Source organism: Mya arenaria, chromosome 8 (assembly GCF_026914265.1).
Source record: "Mya arenaria isolate MELC-2E11 chromosome 8, ASM2691426v1".
Taxonomy (NCBI): Eukaryota; Metazoa; Mollusca; class Bivalvia; order Myida; family Myidae; genus Mya; species Mya arenaria.
The window spans coordinates 47,750,876-47,760,706 of record NC_069129.1 but is presented as its reverse complement, the minus strand read 5'-3'; the positions used below and the strand labels follow the sequence as shown (position 1 = coordinate 47,760,706).

At 34.1% G+C, this 9,831-nt stretch overlaps 1 long non-coding RNA gene across 1 annotated transcript; it reads left to right on the top strand.

Annotated features, from left to right (window-relative positions):
- The first annotated feature begins 516 nt into the window (after positions 1-516).
- Positions 517-7,434, top strand: LOC128242303 (uncharacterized). The gene is made up of 6 exons (XR_008262577.1): positions 517-1,015; positions 2,835-2,921; positions 3,662-3,805; positions 5,150-5,260; positions 6,265-6,342; positions 7,343-7,434. It is a non-coding gene; the product is annotated as an uncharacterized LOC128242303 (long non-coding RNA).
- The last annotated feature ends 2,397 nt before the right edge of the window (positions 7,435-9,831 follow it).

Sequence of the window (9,831 nt, the reverse complement as noted above, 5' to 3'; positions counted from 1 at the left end):
CCATAAAATATGGATGGTCCCCTTAATGCCTCAAAAATAATATAATATATACACTGGTCTCAATAAACCCTTCGACATATATACCTGTCCCCTTAAAACCTGCAACATACTTACAAATTATTAAGGAGACCGCAAATTACGTATTTTTTTTTGTTAAATAATTTAAGAAGCCTAAATCTTGTACACATAATAAATGATCATTTCAATACTAAATTATCAACAAAAAAGCAAAATAAAGTATAAAACAAAAAATATACAAATTGTCTCCTTAATGCCGTAAAATATATACGGTCTCCTTAATGCCCTAAGTAGATATATATAATTATATGTATATATTATATATATATATATATATATATATATATATATATATATATATATATATATATATATATAATATATATATATATATATTATATATATATATATATATATATATATATATATCTACTACAGATATTAAGGTGACAATATATATATTAATCTAGGCATTATGGGGACCGCTGGATTAAGGCGACAAAAATTGGTCTCCTTAATATTTTCAGTCCAGATTTGATGTATCAAATGTCAATAAAAATGTCCATTGACAGTAAGTTGATAAGCTTGAATGTTTATTTACGAGATCATTTCATTGTTTTAAATCTTATTATCTTTTAATATTAAAAAAAAATATTCTTAAACTTTTGTGTGTGTATATTTGTGTATCCATAAAAATAGCTATTAAGGCGACCAGGGAAAAAATCATAATTTTGGTCAAAAATAGCTATATACTAAGCATTTTTTATTTGTTTTACTTTATTTAAAGCCTATTGTATATTATCCCGAAGTTTCATTCCATAAAAAACAGAAATAAGGAAATTCGATATTTCGTGTACCATCAGCATCCAAATTTTCAAGTATACAGAAATTTAACTTTCCGGAATATAACGGAAATTTTCGGGTATCTCCGTGGTACCATCTCCGTGCAATTATGCAGTATGGCGTTCATCTCTTACGGAAAGAGAATGGTAACTTGGTAAGAGTTTAAAATACATATTCAACGTTTTTTTCGTTTATTTTTATGACTTTTGTACAGTAGTATAAATCGTCCACCCTTTGGATGAAAAGCAAATGATTTATCCGGATTTTGTTCATCCGAAACTAAATCACTAGTATCAACATCCGGTGTAAGTTTTGCTTGTATTTTGGAGAAACTCGATTGATTAACAAACTTGGTTTACCACTACATCGTCGCTTATTATTATTTGGTATGTTCCAATCTAAAAAGGGATTTGCTCCCTTAACATCTCAGATTTTAATAAATAAAAGACGAAATGATACATTCAAATGCCTTACATTTTGTTTGTCAATGTCATGTCATTAGTCATTCTCACCAGCTTTAAATAGCAGAACAGAACGAACACTATCACCAATTCGTATTGTGGCTCTTTGTATGTGTCTTAAATTCTCATATTTGATAATAAATGCAACAATAATTATTCTGCCACAGTTATGCACCAGTCAATTGCCCCCAGGCAGGTCTTGTTTATACCAGGGATAGCAGGGGAAATGGGCCATGTTTTTACGTTCCAGGTGGACCGGCAGTGCTGAGTGAATGCAGTGTTATTGTTTTTGCGCTGAAAACAGGGAATGGGCCTAACCTAGGATGTCCCCAGGGGCATTTGACAGGGATCTGGTCATTTCGTAACCTTACCATTTCGTAACTGCTGAATCTTGGTTATTTCGTAACCATTTTGTCAGTCAATTCGTAACCATCAAGAAATCAATTGCTCATATGGTAACCACCATTTAACAAGGTGATAAATAGTACACTTAGCACCTCGTTAAGTGTATTGTTCGAACCTGGATGTATATGGCACAGCAACCAAGACACCAATTGGAAGACATTACTCAAATTCTCACTAGTAACAAGCCAATAATTTATGTTACTCAATAGTTATTAGATATATATATATATATCATGCTAAATTAGAAATGATTTGTTATACTACCAAAATATGTTAATTATTTTCTTACATTTTGCTTACTTATAAACAATAATTTAAGACTGATCGCGATGTATTTTTGAGTAAAATTACGTGTCAAAATAATTCTGTGTATTAGGAATTCGCGAATCACGTGTCACTTTGTTTTGACAGCCGGTACGTCATTAAATATTACACCTGTGATGTTATGTTAACACAATAATCGATAATGATGATTGCGCTGTGGATTGACTGTCGCGCGATAATCAAACGATAATCAAACTTGTGAAAAGAAAATTGATTAAAACATTTATTTGTTTGTTGCAGAAAATAAAGAACTAGAAACGTTTTTTTAGTGATCATTTTGAAGGGTTGTTTTATCTAAAGACTTCTATGATTAAATCAAATTAGAGCGGTGCTTTAATTAAACTATCAAACATACTAAACAAGCATTAAATTAAGTTTGATTGCAATATAAGTTGTATTTATCAATCAAGTAAAAAATGACATTTATATTTCCATAATAACCTGGTAGTTATTTGTTAATTTGTTTTAATTCATGGATAGGTTTATTGCGAGTGGCATGGAAAGCTGGAACTTTTCAGTACACAACATGCAAACTGAGAATGAACTGTGTGTGTGAACAAAAACGCAAGGCGGCTATGGTAAGTTGCGTCAAGATATCCTTGGGACCCCCCCCCCCCCCCTGGACACGCAATACAATTCGTGTTTCGCTGATCTGTTGGCTGGGATCAGATCATCCATTTGGGGATTTAGATATGTTACCCCAGCCAACAGGCTGCATGTTTAATTTTACTCAATACTAAGCTTTGTTTTAGTGCGAACATCAACATGTTTATCTAATTGCAGTTGCTGCTTGGGACAATAAAGTTAAGTCAGCAACCGTCTACCAGACTGCAAGATTCATCTCTTCCAAAGGATGTCGTACCTTTCCAGGTGGGTGTGCATTGATTGATTGATTGATTGATTGATTGTGAGTTTGTGTAAATGAATAACTGTGAAACCATAACCAAATGTTGGGCTGTAAAGGTGTGTATGTGCATGTTTCACATATTCTCCGTCCTGGTTGGCATACTGGACCGTCATCAGACACTCTGCCATGAATGTTAGAGAGTTTAAAGCTATTTCTTATTTTCCTGTGTAACTATATTGATGTTAGATTAAATTTACGCCGCCGTGTTACTGAGTAACAATTTGAAATTGGGCCAAAATCATCAAGCTAGAGCTTTGCATAATCTTTTTCAAACTTCTGCGAGATTTCTGCCCTTGACAATATTTGCTCGCAGCCCCCCTCAAATTTGCACTTCGTTCAGTATTTGAAAGCTTACGGATACACTTTTTTGTTAATTTGAGATCTTAATGTGGCTACTTCTAAGTAAATAGATGCTCAAAGTAACTAGATGCTCTGGGTGTTCACTGGGTGACAAAGGCTACCCAGTATTGGTTGTTTCTTTTTTCTGAAAAGATGTTTCTAGTGAATTGCCCAGTTGCAGTGGTTTTGACGCCACAGAACCAGCATAGCTCCATGACAGATATATATGTTTTCGTCAATGATGTCAGTACTGCTGTATTGGAGGCCTCACAATTTCTGTGTGGAAAAGTCATCTGATACACTCATAACGGCGTATTTCTAGCATAGCTTTCATAAGTGCATGGCCATTCTCTGTCATTTTCAGATACACTGTGTTTTGTGTGGATAAGAAATGCAGAGTGGTACCACCAATCACCTAAGCCACCATTCCCCTAACAGACAATAGGCTCATGGGGACAGTTCCTGCAAATTACAGAAAAGCTCTCAATTGTAGCCCTACGAACATCAGGTAAGCGATAAATCTGGACTTCAAGATATCTCTGTACTCACTGTAAGTTTATACTTCATTTGAACAAAACATAGGGCCGAATTCAGAACAATCACTCTCACTCACACTCAATGAGTTAATCCTCTGTAATCACATAACGGTCGAGATATTTTCGAGTGAAAGGTATATCTGTATTCACAGGTGTGAGTGAGACTCAAGTGTTTTGCGTGAGTGGGACATTTGTGAGTGCTCGGCTAGGCCACTTGAACCGCCCTCGAGGATTGGTTGTGAATAGGAATTGAATGAGTGTATGTGAAAAAAGTACATGGCAAGTAGAAAAGATGAAATATATCAAATATTTGGAACAAATAAGGGACATGCTCGTTCCCAGACAATATTTAAGAGACCGGGATAATCCATTGAAGTACATGTTCATTCAATAACGTGGCCATCTATAAACAAAACAAATTCAAAAGGATGCGCCTATCATATATTTGTTTTGTTTCGCAATGATCTTGAACCCCCAGCAATGTTGATGTTTGCAATTCATCAATGGCTGCAAAGACAGGCAGCTAAAGGTACGTGAAGTTAGCATCCTAGCGGCATGAAGTTAGCGGCCTAGTGGCGTGAGATTGGCGGACTAGCGGCCTAAATTTGTTATCTATTTCAAGGTTCAATGGTTTAAATGGGAAATATGATAAATCAATGTTTTTAGTCGTACATTAGCGGCCTTAAATTGTTTTCTACTTCAGAGCATTTTTATATGAGTTTTCTTCTAAATCAATGCTAAAATAATTGTTTTCCTATATGCAAAATACATCACGCTTGAGCGGTCTTGCGGCGTGAACTTGGCGGCCTGGTGGCCTAAAAATCCCCAAAACTCAATCCAGAAGCCCAGGAAAAGGGGGAAATGCTGATATTCGCTAAAGGATGTTGATTTATGAAAAGGACATTTAATTTATCATTGTTTTAGAAAAGAACGCATATAAAATGCTTTGGAATAGGAAACAATTTTAGGCCGCTAGTCACATGAGGCGGCTAGGCCGCCAGGCTGCTAACTTGACGCCGCTAGGCCATTTCATAGCGTGGTAAGGGAATTGATATGTATTTTTCAGCCTACATTCAGCTGGATTATTATTACTATTATTATTATTATTATTATTATTATTATCATTTTCATCATCATCATCAGCAGCACCACCACCAGCAGCAGCACCACCAACACCAACACCACCATATCATCATCATTAAACTTAATTTCAGATGTTCTATAAGCCACATACATGTTCACTACTTATGACGGATAAGAACTTTCGCAAATTGATTATAAATGCGTTTTCCCAGATTTACACCCTCCTCTTGCAGATACTGCCGATGGTGAAGCTTGGGTGCACCGGGCCGGTTTTCCAGCCGTGTGGAATCAACATCTCCAGCTGAACTGGGGCCGGGAATTATATAAGACTCCTTAGCAGCATGGTGAGCTTTTGTGTATTTATTTCCAGGCTCATATACCCGGCCAGACTTCTGCGTTTAAGCTTTCCTTTCGTCATTTTTTTAAATAACGTATCTTAAGTCTTTCAATGAAATCACAACTGTGACACCTTTGGAGACTAGATTTAAATTAAGGAACCATTATGTGTAGAAAGCCTTTTGGGTGATTTAAAATCAAATTAGTAAACAGGATTCTCATGGTTCATGGTTTATAATTGGCCTTGTGGACCTTTCATTCTTTACTTTGGTAACAGCCGCTTAAGTATGTGGTACAGATGTGATAGTAAACAGTGTTTAATATGGTATATTTGTTTTTATTTTATCACCATTTTGAATGTAATGATTGTGTTAAATCAGGGATAAGTAACAAGTTTACCACAAACACTGTAACATGTTTTTTATTTCAAATAAATCTATAAATTATCTCTGGAGAATTTAGTCTGATCTCCATTTCTCAGAAAATGTAGCTGTCTAAGTGCCTATTCCATCAATGAGTATTACTGTCTTTAAATTGCTGTTGCGGTACAGTTTAAATAGCAAAAGTTTTATGGCCCTGCTTGTTTGCAACTCCTCATTCATTTTTGTACAGCGAGAAAAGTAAGGGAATTCTAGAGATTTACTAGAATTATGGATTGTTTTTCTTGAGTTACACAGTACATAAGGAGGAATAAGTGTGTACACAACTCCTCATATTATTCCTGTTTATTATTTATATATGTAACATAGATGTGTACATGACTTAGAAACATGACATAAAAGAGCTCACTTTGATAAATTTTCTCAGAAAAAGATATCTTTACTGTTAAAGTAAGAACTTTTACTGCATAGTAAGTAATGTCTTCTGCTCATCTTTATGACATCATTACATGGAATGGAAACTTCCCAAGATACATTTCCACATGGCGCAGCTCATTTATATATATTGCTGATGGATTGTTTAGAAAGGGACAGTTTTAATTGGACAAAATGTTTTAATCGCCATTTTACAGAGTGCCAGCCAGTCATTGCTGTTCTTTGCATTGCTGAGGAGGACAGTCCTGCCAACATAACAGTTTGTTCAATAACAGGTAAAAAACTGGTCTCACTTTACATTTTCAACCACTGCCAGATAATATAATCTTATATAATGATAACTCCTTCTTCACAACTGGTGTTAAATATATAATGATTAAACTAACAATAAAATGGAAATTATGCTCTTTAAACTCAGAACCATTATTGACTGTCAGATGCTACTGGTAGATGAACTGGTCTTGATGTCCTTTTCTTGAGATAATAACTATTTGCATATTACCCCGGTACTACTATTGTACATTCAATAGAAAATCGTCTTGTTTGTATCGTTAAATGGCTTTATAATGTTCCCCACTTCCTGATTCTTGAAAATTACGTGAACAAATGACAATCCTACTACCATTTAAAGTTTGATTAAATTTCGGACAAATGTGTTTGTTTTAATTTGCCTTCTGCTTAAAGTAAGGGTATATATACTGGGCAAGAAGTGCTGAATTTCATCGTGAATGACAGTGATTATCCATAGTTTGAATTTGGTTCGGACATGTTTGACGGGAATTTAAAGACATTTTTTTGTCATCATTTTCGCATACATTGGTTCATTCCAAGATAAAAAATATAACTTTTTTCAAAATGTTCAATCTGTGAGAGTGCAGCTTTAATAGACCTGTAAAGACTTGTCGATGTGAAACTAAACTCTCAATCAAACTTTGGTAAAAGATCAAATGCGGGGGTCCGTGTGCGGCATAGACTGTGTTAATATTTATTTAATATGATGAAGAGCTAGTTAAGTTATTTTTGTTAAAAGTCTTCATTTGAAGCAAAATATGTTGCAATACCCTGTATGAATTTTCTTCACTGGATATTGATTCATAAAAAACATTGCTCCAGGGTGGGGAGCTATTTTTTGCTATATGTCTATATGGAAAAATCTTTTCCTCAGAAGTCAACTTTGTTCCCAAATGTGCAAGGCACAATCGTTGAAAATAATTTCAATAAAAGTCACTGATTATTATTATTGTTATTATTATTAATAAACTTTTACTATTTCAGGAGACAAACAGAAACACAGAGGTGCTATACATTCTGATGGAAAAACAAAAGCATCTCCCATCATTTTGGCGTGGCTCAGATCAAGAGGAGAATTTTAAAAAAGGTAATAATTGAGCAACTAAGAACATGCAAGTTGCACTGGTTAGAGTGTAAGACCCATCTCCCTTCATAAGAATTGATAATCATCACTGTATTAAATCAAGAAATTGAAACGTAAGTGTCTTGTCTTTTGCAGTGTTTTTGAAATATAATATAATTTAAAAAAAACTAAATTATTTAATATGATTGTGAATGTGTGATGTTTTCTTCTGATCATTCACTCTCAAAAACAAGATACTAAAAACATATTTGTAGATTTTTTTGTTTTACTTGTAAATATAGTTTTAAGGTTGTATTTTAGCCTTTTATTCTGCTCAATACAAACTTAAATATTGTAAGAGTTATGGCCCTTTGTAATTTTTAAACAAATACATTTTTTCATGTTTTTGTAAGCCCATTATTAAGGGACTTTTAATATTTTCACCAGCTGCATTATAAAGTCAGACCAAAAGTGTTCAGTAAGTGTCCAAACAATAACTAAGTTAGAATCCTTTCTCAAATCAAGTGAGCGATATAGGGCCATCTCTGTGTTTGTCTGACTAAAAAACAATAATCAATCTTTGAGTTAAATTGACAAATATTGTTGTAGAATGTTTTGTGAAGACATACAATTGGATTACTTTTGTGTCAATAGGATTAAGGTTTCTGCACATAAAAATTATTTAGAATTGCATTTGGGTCAGTCGGTTCACGTTCAATATTACTTGCAGTATAAGTGGAAGCAGTGACTTAAAATGAATTACCAAACAGTTTCTGCTCAATTGCTTTGAGTTAAATTACGAGTTATGAAACTTGGAATACTAGTTCTTGGTGGCATAAATGAAAGACCTTGTTTTGTCACATTGACTTGTTAGCAAGCACTAACTTCCTCTAAATTCTCTTCAGGTGATGGTTGGGCACACACAAGAAGACATAGATCACAGGGTCTAGCCATATGAGTAGATAGGAGTGTCACACTCTGCCAAACTTACTTCATCAGACGAGCAGAAAGCTTCTCAAGATCCCGCACTGCACACTAAGACATAGTCTTTGACTACAACAAGGTGATGAAAGTACAGAGAGGTCCAATTGAAATCAATTCTGTGCTGCGTCATCTCTTCATTCTGGAAGTCGATGGACGTGATTTATCATGGCATAAAGTGTGCAGTTTGCCGACTATCAGCAGTCTTGTTCACCAGCTGTGCAACTTGAGCTGGTAGCTTTATTGCTTGAAGCCACTGCATAAGAGGGGGAAGGTGCAGGCTCATCAAAAAGTCTCAAAAGTTGAAACTAGGAAAAGAAGTTTATCAAGAGTGTGAATCTATTTTGAAAACAATCGTTACAATGATTTGGTTTCCTTTGAAACTTGATACATACTATGAATTGAGATGCTTAAAGAAAAACCGCTATTCAAATATCAGGAAACTGCCTTTTTCATACTAAAGGGTAAATGATGTCGCCATTTCCTGTATGTATTTAAATAAGATATGTCTCCACAATTAATATTTTTAGGGAATTTTTCTCAACCTAATGACTGAGATTAAATTGTACAGCGTTATATGAGCTTAATATGTGTTTTCTCATTCTTTAAAATTGGTGAAAAATTGTCAGAAGATAATTAGACCAGTATCCATTACTGCAATCATACAATCAAATATACAGGGACAAGCCCACTGGGCATATAATATAATTAAACTCTGTTCAGGGGCACGAGGCAAACAGAGTTACTTTCAAACGTTAAAGCTGCACTCTCACACTTTAGATGTTTTGACAACCTTTTTCATTTTATGTCTTGGATTGGAACCATCCAATTTTTGCGAAAAATTAAATCCCAGATTTTTCTATATAAGTTAAAACATTGATGTTTTTTATGCACTTTTCTTAAACCGTTAGTAACATTAATTTTCGAACGGAAATATGAAATCTGCGATCTGATCTTTTGTCAGCAATCTTTTATCATTGGTTTGCAGATAATTACGCAAAAACTTAATCATTCCAAGACAAAAAAGTTGTGGAAACGGTATATCTGTGAGAGTGCAGCTCTAAATGTTTAATTGCTTGATTCTACTACTGTATTAGAAATTGCAGGGATTGGGGTATATTTTTAGTGTTTTTATTGCTTGTTTTTGATTCATACAGTCATACTTTTTTCTTCAGGGCACAACTTACAAATAGACAAAACTGGAAAATGGTCATATCAAAAGGTCAAAGATAATGCAAGTTGAACAATCATATTGTTCATGGCTTGTATTTTTGGTATATTTTGTTGCATATGCTATAGAAAAGTTGAAAGTTAAAAATAAATTCATAGTTGAAATGATGGCTTTGAATGGTATTGTCAGATGAGAAACGGCACTATTAAGAAATAGGTATAATGGTACTTTATTTATTTTAATCAATTTTAGATATTA